Source organism: Protopterus annectens, chromosome 16.part0 (genome assembly GCF_019279795.1).
Source record: "Protopterus annectens isolate FY-2018-M chromosome 16.part0, PAN1.0, whole genome shotgun sequence".
Taxonomy (NCBI): domain Eukaryota; kingdom Metazoa; phylum Chordata; order Ceratodontiformes; family Protopteridae; genus Protopterus; species Protopterus annectens.
In genome coordinates this window covers 90,055,573-90,069,246 of record NC_056750.1, presented here as the reverse complement: position 1 = coordinate 90,069,246, position 13,674 = coordinate 90,055,573, and positions in this window count along the sequence as shown.

The window sequence follows — 13,674 nt, the reverse complement described above, 5'->3', positions numbered from 1 at the left end:
AAGCGTACCCTTTCTTTAGCGGCCTTTACCCTGTGGTCGCTGAATTACCTTTGTCATTTTACCAGGCTCCAAAGGGACCTCCTCAAAGAGTTAGGTGAGTCTCTTTACGGGTAATCTTCCTGAGGCGTTAGTCCAAACTGTTGGCGCCCAGATGACTACCCTATCATCGATAATCAACTCGTCCATGAGGCTCATCTCATATGCGGCCGAAGGGGCGAGTAGAGCAGCGGGAACAGGCGTGGCTCTTAGAAGACACGCCTGGTTACGCTTGTGTCCCTTTGCGGAGGCTTTTAAGTCTTCCTTCACCGACGCCCCCTTTGATGGGTCCTCCCTGTTTGGACCCAAGGTGAAGAACACACTGACTCGGTGCGAGCAGGAGGGCAAGACCTTGACTGCCGTGGGGGCCCGTTTTTCTGCTCCCTCTAGACCTTACCCCAATGTCCAGAGAGGAGGGAAAATGTGGTTCAGGAAATCTCAAAGGTCTTTCCCTACTCCACCGAGTGATCCCCCCTCTAGAGGCAGGGGGGGGTTCAGGAAGACGCCGCCCCAGAGGCGGCAGAGGCCCCCGTAACTCTGGAGACTGCGATTCCTTTTGTGGTCCATCCTACACTCCCCGTCCCTGAGACGTGGCCCGACTGCGCATCTCCAGAGCCAGTCGGGGGTCGTTTTGCGGAACACCCACAGGCTTGGGAATCTATCACCAAGGATCAGTGGGTGCTCCGAACAATAACCAGAGGCTATCTCATCCCTTTCATCAAGATCCCCCCTCTTCCTATCAGGAAAATCCCGGATGTGCCACCCAGTCAGCAGGATCAAGCAGCGGTCGAGGTTTCAAAGCTGCTAAGAAAAGGAGTCATCCAGCCTGTCCCCGCCGACCAGATCGGATCAGGAACTTACTCAAGACTATTTTTGGTGCCAAAAAAGACAGGGGACTTAAGGCCCATTTTGGACCTCAGATCATTGAATCGCTTTGTAAAAAAAATCCAAATTCCGAATGGTCACCCTTCAGTCCATTCTCCCGTTATTGGAGAAGGATGTCTGGATGTGCGGCATAGACCTCAAGGACGCTTACTATCACATTCTGATAAGTCAAGAGTCCAGGAGTCATTTACGATTCCGCCTGGGAACCAGTCATTTCCAGTTCCGAGCACTGCCCTTTGGTCTCACCACAGCCCCCAGGGTGTTCACCAAGTGTCTGGCAGTAGTGACAGCTCACTTGAGAAGTCTAGGATTCCAAGTGTTTCCCTATCTAGATGACTGGCTCCTCACTGCCACCTCCAAGCATCTATTAGTTCAGGTGCTTATGACCACAGTCAGTTTGGGTCATTCACTAGGAATCACGTTCAATTGGGGAAAATCTGTGCTGCAGCCGTCTCAGCATATTATCTTTATAGGCGCAGAGTTAGACACAAGAAGAATGCGGGCATTCTTGCCGGTAGAAAGGATTCAGGTCCTGCAGTCTCAGGTTCAAACCTTGTTACCCAGATCACGAGTTCAGGCCAGACTGATTCTGCAGTTATTGGGCACGATGGCCTTGACTATTCTTCTAGTCCCCTTAGCCAGGCTGCACATGCGGGTGCTGCAATGGCTACTGTCGGTTCAATGGTCCTTTCAGGAACTTCCCTTGAGCCATTTGGTCCAGATTACCGAAATTTGCCGTCGGGACCTACGTTGGTGGCTGCTTCGGTCCAACCTGGACCAGGGGCGACCCTTTGCCCTTCAGCCTCCCATCGCCACGGTAACCACGGACACCTCCCAGATAGGGTGGGGGGGTCATTATCTGGACAGGTCTGTCCAAGGCTCGTGGCAGGCTCACGAAACGCACTTACATATCAATATCCTGGAAATGAGAGCGGTGCTACTGGTGTTGCAAGCACTTCATCATGCTCTTCCCCGGGGTACTATTGCGATCCTATCCGACAACATGTCGGTAGTCTGGTACATAAACAAGCAAGGCGGAACCAGGTCCTACCCTCTTTGCCGAGAGGCCATGAGAGTGTGGCATTGGGCGATTTCTACCCAGCCTTTCCTAGTGGCAACGCACATTCCGGGGAAATCCAGTGTGATTGCAGACAGGCTGAGCAGGACTCTCCTGTTGCCCCACGAGTGGTCCCTCAACGACAGGGTGGCTGCAAACATCTTCGCCAAGTGGGGCCTCCCTTGTTGCGACTTGTTCGCCAGCCCTCACAATGCGAAATGCAGGGAGTTCTTCTGACGCCCTCTCAGGGACAGATTCCCAGGGACGCTCTAGCTCACAGTTGGCCCCCCGGTCTACTTTACGCCTTCCCTCCGGTTCCCCTTCTCCCGAAGGTGATACAGAAGGCGATTTATCTAGGAAGCGACATGATTTTGATCGCTGCACACTGGCCTCGTCAGGTTTGGTTCCCCTTCCTTTTGAGGTATGCGGTGGAGGGCCCATGGTTTCTGGACCTGGTGCCCGACCTGTTGACTCATCAGTTGGGACAGTCTCACCCATCCCTCAGGTCCTTGAGGTTGGCCGCTTGGTTACTCCACTTCCAACCTTAGTCAGAGATAACTCTTTTTCTCCAGACGTCATCCACATTTTGTCCTCTTCTCACAAACCTTCCACTATTAAACTGTATTCCAGCAAGTGGAAGAGGTTTGCTCTCTGGGCCCAGCAACGAGGTATAGATCCCCTTACTGCCCCAGTACCTCAGGTTTTAGAATTCCTGGCTTCTTTGTTTTATTTGGGCTCTTCAGTTTCCACAATTAAAGTCCAACTGGCGGCTATCTCTAATTTTCATGTCTCCTTTGAGCCTTCCTTAATGGCAAACAGGCTTTGCAAATCTTTCCTTAAAGGAGCATGGCTCCTTCGGACCCCAATAGCCCATCCTGTGCCCCCTTGGGACCTGAATATGGTTCTAGCTTCTTTAACTGCCCGCCCCTTTGAACCAGCAGCTACTTGTGATATAAAATTTCTATCTTGGAAATCCGCCTTTTTGGTGGCAATAACCTCTGCCAAGCGGGTCTCAGAGCTTTAGGCTCTCTGTTCTAATCCTCCTTATTTGACCTTTCACAAAGACAGAGTGTCCCTCAAGTTAAATCCCTCTTTCTTGCCCAAGGTAGCATCCCCCTTATGCATTCAACAATCCTTGGAGCTCCCTGTGTTTTTTCCTAAATTCTCCAGTAGCGCAGAATATATTTTCCATCAGTTGGATGTTCACAGACAACTGCGTTTTTATTTAAGTAGGACCAATCAGACACGAAAGTCAAATCAGCTGTTTGTGTCCTTTGCGGAAAATAGGTTGGGTCAACCGGTGGCTAAAACCACCATAGCCAAATGGATTAAAGATTGCATCTCCTTCATTTATTCACGGTCCGGCAAAGAGCTGCCTTTCCCAGTCAGGGCTCATTCTATCAGGGCAATGGCTACTTCTGTAGCATTCCACTCCAAATTATTGATAGATGATATCTGTGCGGCCGCTACCTGGACTTCTCCACACACCTTCATTTCTCATTACAAGATAGATGTGGCTTCTCGGGGTAGAGCTTCCTTTGGTTCCACAGTTCTCAGGAGTGTTTTCCAATGAGCCACCTGGGATTTAGGTGCTAGGGACGCTGTCCCATCAGTTATGAATGTAGGCAAGATAGGATCCCATTACATCTTTTAGTTATGTACTTACCATAACTTCGGATGTATGGGATCCATCTCGCCTACATTCATACGTACCCCCCCTCCTTCCCCCTTCCCATTGGATTTAGAGGGAATGTTGCTACTTACTGAGTTTTTCTCTTGAAGGACTTTAGTTTGTTACAGTTGCTGGTATGTCTCTGTGTCTGGATGTAGGTATGAAAGCGAACAAACAAGATCTGGGGAAGCAGTCGTGGTGCATTCTGGGATAAGGGGTAGCCCAGCCAATTAGAGACTTCGTTCTACTATATAGTGGCCTAGTTGGAGCCGATGGATCGGCTCCGAACCCCATCAGTTATGAATGTAGGCGAGATGGATCCCATACATCCGAAGTTATGGTAAGTACATAACTAAAAGTTATGCAACATAGAATGATTTCCTCACTACTGTAGACATGCGATGGTCAAAGGCTAGATTACTGTGTGTGTGTGTCCCCAATTCTCTGACTACTCTAAAGGGGTGTGTTGTCAATATGATCATTACCAGAGGTGTATGATTTCCCGAAGGATACTATTATGCATTTCTTGGCATTTAGTTTTAGTCTATGGCTCTGACAACAGTTGTTTGTCTGTGTCAGTCCTTCTTGGAGAACATTTGTGTCAGTGTGGGATTCAGTGACAGCTATTAATTTGCAGTAATCTGCAAATTTAGTCAGCCTGAGACCAATGACATTGGCCGTGACTTCAGAGAAGTAAATGCCAAAAAGGAGTGGACCAAGGACTGATCTCTGAGGGACTCCACATGATACTGTCCTCTTTGTAGAGGTGGACTACCCAGTTTTAACTTTCTGGTCCTGTCTTTGAGCTATCCAGTGGTTGACATATGGGTTTGTACGTAACCTCTTGAGTTTGTCAGCAATGCCTGAGTGAGGTATTGTGTCATATACCAAGGCCAGGTTAAGGTAGCATTGTGAACCATTTTAACATCATCCATTGCTTTGGGGATCTTCTCAAACTTCCAGGTTGAGTATGCATGATCTGCCCTTGCCGAAACTAGACTGAGTTGGGTCCAATGTCTGGAGGTTTACTATATCATAATTTCCATGTTGATTCTTTCCTTGAGTTTACATGTACGCCTAGTGGGACTTTTGGTTCTGTAGGTTCCAGGGTCTGTAGATGGCCCATCTTTGTGCAGAGGGATGACTGTTGCTGTTCTTCATTCATGAGGCACGAAGCCTGTTTGGAGGCTCATTCTTGTCTTATCTGAGCAGTAATCTGAGACATGCAGTCGGTAAGGCAATTCTATATCATTGTCCTTAAAATACAAATATTAAATAAAATAATGTACAGTTAACCAATGAAGGGGGGTTTGATGTTAATGAACAGAAATTCTGAATTGCGTGCTGCTTATTTACTTTTAAATCCTTGTTAAAATTATTTCTACACTTTTTAAGTCTAACCTGGCTGGCACAGCCACTGGAGGTAGGCAGTGTACATTGTTGTGTTTTCCTTCTCCCTTCCAGTAATCATTCATAGTTTTAATCCATTAACAGCAAACACTGAGGGAGTGCATGCACTATGTTTAGTATTTGGGATTCAGCGATTTTAATGAGTTGGCACCTGACTTCCATCTTCACTGTGCTCACAGCCCTGAATCTACAGCATAAAAAGGCAAATGTGTAGCTAGGGAACCTGAAGGTGAGGAGACTTGTTTATGTGGAGAACAAAAAGAGGTTATTACTTTGGGATATATCTGCACAGAAAACTACTGCCTTTAAAAAGGTATGCTTGCATTTTTCATCTGTGTACTGTATATGCTGAAATGCCATTAAGAAATTTGTTAATATATGCATGTATATATGTACATATGTGCATTAACAAATGCTATTTTTATCTGTATGCATTACTTAGAAGTGTACTGATGGCATGGGTATGTTTGTCAGGGCATTTCCCTTTCTCAGATGCACAGCTTTATTAGTTGGCTTCACTAATGCTAATGTTAAAACTGTTTTTCTGTCTACACTCTATTGTTATTTCCATGAAATGGTAAATATCCTATATTGTTAATGACATAGGGGTGTTTACCTTCTAGGGTGGACCATACACACCTCTGGGAGAGTGCTGGCTACTGGTAGACATGATTGGCAATAACTTAAAATGAAATGTTCTGTGTAAAATTACTAGACATGTTTCAGGGACAGTTCATTTGATAGCACATTTAGCATTTCACTGTTGGTTCGTTACAGAAATATGTCATTTGCCTGTTTTTTGGGGGGTGGGGGAGCAAAGTTGCATTTCTGTTTTGGCACAAACAAGGATATGTTGCTATTGTTACTCTCCTTGTTTTGCAATCAGCCTTGGTTTGTGTGTGAATGTAATGTGTTACAACCACACAATTCCTGTTTTTTATATTTCAAGATCTGACCCTTTTATGTTTCTGCTGTGGGTAATAGTGAAATGCTACCTTTTATGTTTTATTTGGAAACAGGACTTTAAGATATGTGATACTACAGTATGTGTATTAGCCTTCTGTTGTATTTTAGGTCACCTAGGACTGTGGCACCCATGCATCTCAATCCCCGAAAATCCTCCCTTCAGTGACCCTGAGAATCATGTCATTGTGGAAGCTTTTAGGTGACATGGTGCCTTTCTGCTTGAGAGGGGATGTGGAGATATGTCAGGTAAAATGCAGATTTGGCAGCAGATTGTTGCTGATGTGAATGCAGTAGGTGGCCACAGCAGGACATATGATCAGGTGTGCCATAATACCACTGACATGATCTCATCTGCAAGGAGGTCGCAGTGGCAGTGGCCCTAAATCGGATGGGTACTGGGGGGCCTGCTACAGAGCCACCACTAACAGCAAATGAAGACTTTCTGCCCACTGTCAGGGATCCAGACAGCTCCCAGGAAAGTGCAGAACAGCAGTCCTTGACATTGGTGCTTCTGTTTCAGGGACAAGTATATCCAGGAAGAGCTTCCAGGTAGGCTTATGTATCTCACTTATTAAATACTCTTGTGTAGTAAAATATCGACAGAAATACATTAGTTCTGTTTAACAATACATTTGTTTGTTGGGGGGGACTTTTATAGTTCTACAGTTAACAACACATTGATTAATTACACATAGGCTTAGGTTGGACTTGTCATCCAAGTTCTTTTTGACAGTGTAGTTAATGGACATATAAAGGACAAAATGTTTTAACCCACTTTATTACTGTTAATTGTCATGATGATGTCCTTAACTTTTGCTTAACTTCTTCCAGGACCATTAACCCTGGGAAACATGCCTTCAACTTCATGTGGTAAGCCAAATATCTCCTTTGTCAGTAGTGATGAACATTTCAAAGAAGTACATAATTTTATCAATATGTGCGATGTGGGTTTCAGGACTGTTGTGTGTATTGCTGTACTGTCTGTAGTAGAGACACCACTGTTCCTTTGTTAGCGTACATTTCACTATAGTAGTATAGCTACTCATTGTTTATTTGTGTTTGTTGCTTATTATCACAGGTGATTCTGACAGTGGAAGCGTAAGACTCTTACCACCTGATGTCAGAGTATCGGCAGACTCTGTCTGGCTGCCATCATCCTCAGAGGTCCAGTCGTGGGGATACAGAGGTTGAATCTGACACTGAAGTTGACATTCGGCCATCCCCTGTAATTCCATTGGATGCAGCCAGTAGGCCTATGCCAGCCCATTCCAGTGAGCCCTCAGACATTGGACAGTTGGAGGGTGAGACATTCCATCAGGGAAGTGTGGTTACTGCAGCTTCAGTGTCTGTTGACTCTGGCTGTGGGCAAAGTGTCATGCAGGAGGGTTGTTGGGGGTGCTCAGAGGAAGCCTGCTGTCCATCCTCCACCACCTGATCCTGGTGTGTCTTCCCATGCCACTCGATGTATGTTTAGAGCTGTCATGGAAACACAGGCACATTCCCATAGGACCTACAGAGAAATGCTTAGGGTTATAGATATGGCACCGGCTGACATGCATGACTGCCTCTGCTGTGTTGCTGATTCAGTGGGTCAGGTGAATGACACATTGGAACAGGTAGTGTTTATGATGGAATGTCTGCTGGGAGGGGGACGCATCCTTGTGGGCATAGGTCAACCACTTCATCTGCTGTCAGCTGGTGTGGCCATGCCCGATCACGCTTCCATACTGGTACTATGGGCATCCTCATGAACAGTGCTCGTCCAGCAGACATTAGTCACATTCAGGTATCAGCAGTGCATCCGACCATGCACATGCCAGTGCAACTCCTGGCATAGCCAGTTCTCATGGATGGGTACAACCTTTACCATGCACAGCTCCACCTGTCCAGCATACCAAGCTATAGAGCTAACACAGAGCTTGACTGTTTTCATGCAGACACTCATACACCAGTTTCACATGGAGCACCCATACAGACAGACAAATACACACACAACAGTTACATGGTTCACCTGTGAAGCTTAAAGCTCATTTTGTCTCACTGGTCATTTGTTACTTTATCCAAATGTTTGCCTGCTTCTCTTTCTAACTGACACCCACACTCACTGACCTTTTGTGTCAGCCTAGGCTTTCTGGCCCCTCACAACACTGTGCAAGTGATAACTATGCCATATCCTTGTTTTCTGTATTTTGGATTTAGGGATACATAACATTTGTGTCTGATGCTCAGGGTGCGTAGTTGACTTAGTCCTTAGTATATCTGCATTTGTGGTGTTGTTTTTGCTAATTGTACCTTTTTATATATTTTGGTCTTAGGAAGTTAGTTGATAGAATCTAATTTTTTTTGCATTAATATTGTTAATGATCTTATGAGGGTTATGAAGTCTGAAATTGAAATATGTCTCATTACTTTCTGACTTCTCTCTTTAATGATTTTTCAGTACAAAAGTATGGTACTAAACTGAGGACATTCAGTAATCATCAGTACTTTTGAAAGGTATGACTATGAGAATGTTTGATACGTGAGGCCTACTGTTTGTTACAGGATACACATAGTCACATAAGTCTCTGCCATCGCATGTTCAAGTCATTTCTGTACAAATCACACACCTTTTACTTGCTTATAGTACCAAGTAACAACATACAAGAATATGCCATTCATTTGTATTATTACACAGTACACTCCCAAGTTCAATACTTGCCCTTGTAGGTCCTGCAGTTGCAACATTTGTAGTTCAGGGCTGACTCTGGGCACAGCCAGTACATGAGGAGGTAAAGTTTATGAGTTGCCTGGCATCAGTGTTAGTATATGTATGTGTGTGTAGGAGGAAGGTTTTAGTCCCTTAGGTGGTGAGTGAGTGTACTACGTGTTGCCAGTGCGAGGGCATATTGAGCATGCCTATGTCTGCCTACACCCAGAGCAGCTGCTTGTTCACCTTCTGACTGCTCACCTGCATGTGGCTCTGGTGACTTTGCCAGTGGTGGTGGGAGGTGTGCCCCTTCCCTTGTTGATCCTGCTGAAGCTGCTTTCTCAGGATGATGATATGTAGCATGGCACATAAAATGAATATTTCAGTGCATGTACATGGATTGCACTGCAGGGTTCCCCCAGATGTATCACGGCACATAGTACATGTACATGGATTGCACTGCAGGGTTCCCCAGAGGTATCACGGCACATAGTACATGTACATGGATTGCACTGCAGGGTTCCCCAGAGGTATCACGGCACATAGTACATGTACATGGATTGCACTGCAGGGTTCCCCCAGATGTATCACGGCACATAGTACATGTACATGGATTGCACTGCAGGGTTCCCCAGAGGTATCACGGCACATAGTACATGTACATGGATTGCACTGCAGGGCTCCCCCAGAGGTATCACGGCACATAGTACATGTACATGGATTGCACTGCAGGGCTCCCCAGAGGTATCACGGCACATAGTACATGTACATGGATTGCACTGCAGGGCTCCCCCAGAGGTATCACTGCACATAGTACATGTACATGGATTGCACTCCAGGGCTCCCCCAGAGGTATCACGGCACATAGTACATGTACATGGATTGCACTGCAGGACTCCCCAGAGGTATCACGGCACATAGTACATGTACATGGATTGCACTGCAGGGCTCCCCCAGAGGTATCTAGGCACCGGAACTGTGACTTCAGCAGCCCAAATACACATTCTGTGATATTTCTGGTCTGAGCATGTGCCTCATTATGGAATTCTTCAGTGGGTGTATGCCATTTCTGATGGGCATCATCAGCCATTATTCCATTGCGTAACCTGCATCCCCCAGTAAATGAGTCTGTGGGATATTCCCCCCCTAGTGAACATCTGATACAGTTGGGAGGTGTGCCAGATATACGAGTCATGGTAACTGCCTGGGTTGCCAGCACACACATTCAAGATGAGTCCCTTCGCATTACAAATGACTTGGCAGTTAATAGAGTGGAAGCCCTTTCTATTTATATAGAGCCTTCCCTGTTTCCCATGGGCTTACCTTAATTGTTATATGTATGCAATTTATGATACCCAAGTACTTCAGAGTAGTGAGCTACAGGGTAGAACTCCTGCATATTTGTGGCTCTGTTCTCAGTAGTATGGGGAAAAATAGGTGTGGTCACTGGCATGTTGGAGCATAGCAGCCAGGAATTAATAAAAAATCCTGGATACAGATGCTGTGACTCCCCCAGCATGTCCCCTTTTGGTCTCTGAAAAGCTCCTGAACATAAGTACTACACATACCTTTGTCTCCACTGGTGTAGGCTCCCCTCACTTTTCCCTGGGTCTGTGTTGAGGATGAATCTATCTGTCTACCCTGTAGCACTTTATAATTTCCACATAATGCAGATTGTGATAAGTTAACTGTGATCTGGAAACTCTTCTCCTTCTTGACCGTGGTCTGTTAGCAGCAGCAGCATAGAATTCAGCCTGTTGCACGTGCACATGAATTAAATCAACAGCAGCCCGGAACATTCTTTCTGTCTAGACTCTTTTCCATGGCTCTATTCCAGTAGATTTTGGAATTTTTAGGGAAAACCAACACTGAGTTTGCACAGTTGCTTTATAGCTTGTTGAATAGCTCCTTCATCTTGGATTGGTTAGTTAGCATATAGTTCAGCTGCTTATGCTGTAATTAGCATGCCACAGTGTTTGCCTTCTTTGTGTGGGTCTCCTCACCGTGTAGAGCTGATTACTGAATCGAAAACAGCACGCTACCATATGCACACCATGCCACGACGCGCACACAGTTGTAAACAGAGGATGTAGGGTTTATTGAATCTCGCTAATGGTCTTTGTATTCAGAAGTAATAGAAATATTCTTTTTCATTGAAAGTATAGTTGGACAGTTTACTATAAATGACATACTGTTAAAACTGCTCAGGGTTAAAGCTTAAAATGGAGTTGAGTCTAAGAGTGTTATTCTAATGAGGAATCTGTGTAATAGAACAGATTTCAACTTTACATTGTAACGGCTAGAGGTATTGGAGTTAAAAACACATTGGGCCATATTCAGAAAGAGCTGCTCTTAAGTCTGTTCTTATTCTGAAAGATTTGCTTCTCAGTGCAGATAACTTACTTCACTGTGATGCCTATATATAAACAGGGGTGCACAGGAGGCCTGATTCCAAAACACCTGCCCACAGTCTTCTCAGTGTAAATGGTAACTTGCACTGAGAGCAAGTCTTTTGAAATTGGGCCCAAGGTGTCCATACATGCTCATACCTCACCTGAAAATCGTTCCCATCTTAGGTGGACTTCCTGATAATCAGAACATAAATAAATAAAATAGTATGTTTTTCTGTAGTGGAATTTGTACTTCCTTCAACAAATCCACTAAAAAGTGAAAATGTTGCTTCAGTGTAGATGAGAGGAATATAAATTGTGCTCCCCCAATCCCCACTAAAAATATACAATCGAGCTACTATCAAAGAGCACAATCTTGTCTAGTAAATGAGCAGCCAACTGAATGTGCCCTGTTCCCATTATGGTCCAGCTCTGGCCCAGAGTGTATGAATGCAGAGAAAGATTTATTTGGCTAGAATCTGTTCCTGCTTACTTTGTCACTTTTGGAGATGCACCTGTTTCTGTACCTAAGACAAGGAAAGCAGGCCAAACTTCTTACCAGCAGAGAGATTTATTTCAAGAGTCACTTGCCTACTAATGAAAGAACAGGACAATTTCCATCTTCCTGATATCAGACCACTGTTTCCCTCCACCCCTCAGTCCCCTGATTAATTTACCTGCAGAGAGGAGAGATAAATGTAGCTGTCATACAGCAGGTAGTTACAGGAGCATTTATCTATGCCCTAGTTACAAACCCTGACCTTGATATAGCTGATTACATTAAGTGGAGTGCTGGGTGTTACACTATGCTTGTAGTTTTACATGCTGAGTACCCCATGATCTGCTCAGATCCCCAGGAACCCTTATTCTTGTGCTTAAAGTAGGTCTGATCTTCACACTGGAAGTCACTTCAGTAGAAACCCACAGTGTCCCACAAAGAAGAGAAGGTGTTCTGTCTGCTTACCACCCTGTTGGCCCACCGCTGTGCTTACAAGGTTGTTTACTGCAGACAGTGACTCTGTTTTTCTCTGCACAAAACATTTAACTGCAAAGCAGTAAAGTAGGATCCTCCTAAGACTAAACTGACAAAAGCCGTTTGTAGTGGAAACTCAAGCAAATGGAACTTTTTTATTCACTTATTTTCTGTGGAGGCTTTGATTCCATACTGCCCTTTTAAGAATGGCTTCACGCACCTCCTCTGTATTGTGACTAGCTCTCAGATTGCAATACTTAAGGTAAAATTATAAAATAAATGTACCTAAAATTATTTTCAGCTGGCAAAGTCAACTGAATGTTCCTCAGTAAGTCATTGACCATCTAGATGGGAAGATTCCAGTCTGAAAAATCTGAAAACATTAACATAGATTCAGCGGCATGTAGTAGCCCTTCTGTCTGATACATTAAAATATGCAAAGCGCTTATCCTGCATACAAATTACCCCCATGGTGTGCTTTCACCTTGTACTTGGAGCTGTGACATACAGAATGATGAGCTGTACTTGGGGTGTGGTGTACAGACTGATGCTCTGTACTTGTGGGTGTGGTGTACAGACTGATGCTCTGTACTTGTGGGTGTGGTGTACAGACTGATGCTCTGTACTTGGGGTGTGGTGTACAGACTGATGCTCTGTACTTGTGGGTGTGGTGTACAGACTGATGCTCTGTACTTGTGGGTGTGGCATAAAGAATGATGGGCATCTTGTTTACACTTCAATTTTGGTGGCACTATTACAGTATGATTATAAATATATTTTATTGATGTGGAATCTTTGTAAATGCATCTTTAGTTCAAAATCCTAATATCTTGTATCAGTGACTGTGTTCTCTAAACTGTTAATTTTAATATTATCTATTGTACCTGCATAAGGCAACAGAGGAGTGTTTAATTGCTGAGAATATATGTAAATTCTGTGTTTTTTCTTACACAGGCTATGATGTCCCGGTACAGATACTGCTGATGTTACTTGAAAAACCTGGTCAAGATCCACTTAGAGTCACAGAAAATGTCACCAGTTTTCAAACTGAGTTTACTGAGAACAGTCCCATCAGTAAGTAAAGAATAACATAAATAAATGGTTTGGGTTTACAAGTGATTTATGATTTAGAGTTTTGTAACTAGCGAAGGGATGACAGATTGAGAAGTAATGAATAAATATCAGATGTGAAGTTGTTAAATCTCGCCGTTTATTCTCACTGTTGGGTTCGGTGCCAATCCTCGGCTCCGACACGGCTGATAGCAAAGCTCAAGGTTTGCTAGTAGCTCGAGACCAAGCCCCTTATCCCACAATGCACTGCTGGAATTACCTCACATCTAGTTTGCCGCGGCAAGAGAGATCTCGGTGATCCACCTAGCTCGGACCATTTTTGAAAAAAATAACAGCAAGTCTATTTAAAAAGTTCTCCTTTTTGTTTAAAAAAATAGTGTGTGTTAGTATTAGGTCTTTTCAATATATAATCTATAGTTTCGATACTTATAAATAGTTTAAAAGTTAGTGCCTTGTTGGCTTCTTCGTTGTGTGGGCCTTTAGCCCTATTTATTCTTATTAATCTTATAATAATCAGGCTTTTTT